Source organism: Pterocles gutturalis, unplaced genomic scaffold (genome assembly GCF_000699245.1).
Source record: "Pterocles gutturalis isolate BGI_N339 unplaced genomic scaffold, ASM69924v1 scaffold1951, whole genome shotgun sequence".
NCBI classification, from domain to species: Eukaryota; Metazoa; Chordata; class Aves; order Pterocliformes; family Pteroclidae; genus Pterocles; species Pterocles gutturalis.
In genome coordinates this window covers 30473-32391 of record NW_010097476.1, presented here as the reverse complement: position 1 = coordinate 32391, position 1919 = coordinate 30473, and positions in this window count along the sequence as shown.

Here is a 1919-nt window from a genome sequence, read left to right as displayed (position 1 = left end):
GACTGGATTGGTTGAAAGGGGTAATGCTACCCTTCCCCCTCTTGCACATGCACAGAAAGATGGCTCTCCTCATGCTAATGAAGGAGACACCCCTCCCTGCTTCCTGTGCTAATTAAGGAGGCACTTCCATAGCTTCCTATGCTAACTGAAGAAAGGTGGACACCTGAGAACTTCTGGCTATAAAAGGTGGATAAACAAAGAAAAGAGGTGCTTGCACCCACCAGGACTCCTGAGATGCTGACAGACTGATAGAGCAACCCCCCCACCCTGCCCCAGGATATTGGCACTGGTCTCCAAGGATCCAAAGAGTAGTGAAAAGTTTTCTCTTTCTCTCCTTTTCCTTTCTTTTTCTCTTCAAGCATCTCTTGATCTCTCTCTCTCTCTGGCATGAATTGTAACACCTTATAAGTTTTATGCCAGCTCCTTTTGGGGCTTGTTTAGCAGGTTTTCTGTCGATTGCTCATTTTAGTACAGCTAAGTGATCGCAAGTTTTATGAGCAGTTGCAGGTTTCTTATTATTGTTGGTAGTTATGCTGTCGTTATCACATTGCTTGGTGTTGTGGGGGGGTGGTGGTGTTGTCATGAATTGTCTTTACCAAAGAATTTGTTTTTTTTTTTTTATAATTCTGTTACATTTCACATTTTACATCCTGCATTTCCCTTCTCCCCTGAAAAAATGATATGCATTACAGTTATAAGACAGTATTCAATTGTTTGGTGTTGTCTCACCTTAATTTGCCCCAAGGGAATACACAGAATCTCTGTGAACCCCACTCGTCCCACCCAGGGGGGTTTTATGAGCTGGGTTGCAACAGGGATACAAGGTAATATAAGGGTTATAAATGTGAGAAAAATAAAGGACTAAGCAACAGCTGATGTGGGTGAGCTTGTTCCCTACAAGGTGTCTAGAGGGGAAGGGATGGACAAATGGATTTGGGGATGTCTTAGCTCACTCCACAGCAGAGTTGAGACTGTAGGCTCCAAAATTTGGATACTACAGTGGAGCAGGCAAGCAGGAAGGGGTTTCAGAATTGCAGATTTACTATAAAACTTGAGCAGAATCCTGCTCAGTATCAATCAGGATTGTGCCAATCTATTCTCCAAACACAAGTTAAATCAGTGGTACTGATGAAAGTTGCTGCCAGCACACCCGCTAGCCTCTAGGGAAGGTTTGTCAGTGTTGGGCATACATCTGTGCTGCTCACTTCACTGTGACTACTTTTGCTAAGAAGTTTCATGGACTCCTCTGATGTTCCAACAGCAGCGTCGTACAGCAGATGTAAGGCAAGGTCCCTTGCAAACTTCTATAGGCATCTGACTTAAAGGAGTCTCAGAGGAAGAGCAGATAAGCAACTCAAAATACCAGCTCCTGAAGTGGTCCTTCCTGCAGCTCAATCAGAAGAGTGAAGAACACTCTCTCAGAAGCTGGGACTTGCCTGGGAATTGTCTAATGCTACAGATGTCACACTAGCCATTTCCCTTGTAGGCTTGTTGTACACTTTTACAAAACTCGGGGAAGAGCAGCTGATCAGATCTTCAGTTTTTCATCCAAAAGGTAGATTTTTCCTTGAAATCATGCTTCTCTAGAGATTTCTACTAAATGAAATTCAAGCCAGTAAGCCCAAAAAGATCTGAATTCACTGCAAGAAGTTCTCACTGACAAAGCCACATGAGCCATTATATTTCAGCTGGTTGGCATGAATTTCATCCTGGAGTATCACAATCAATACTGTGGTTTATGCTGGGAAGTATGAGGCCTAAAGCCTCATACAAACAAAACACACATAGACAAAACACTCTGGTCTCATGCAAGCTGTCTATTTAGGGTGATCTAACTCCCAGACTCACAGAACAGCTCCTCAAATTATTAGGGAGAGTAGGGAAAATCTACAGCAGGGACCACTGTGATGAGTTGGTTC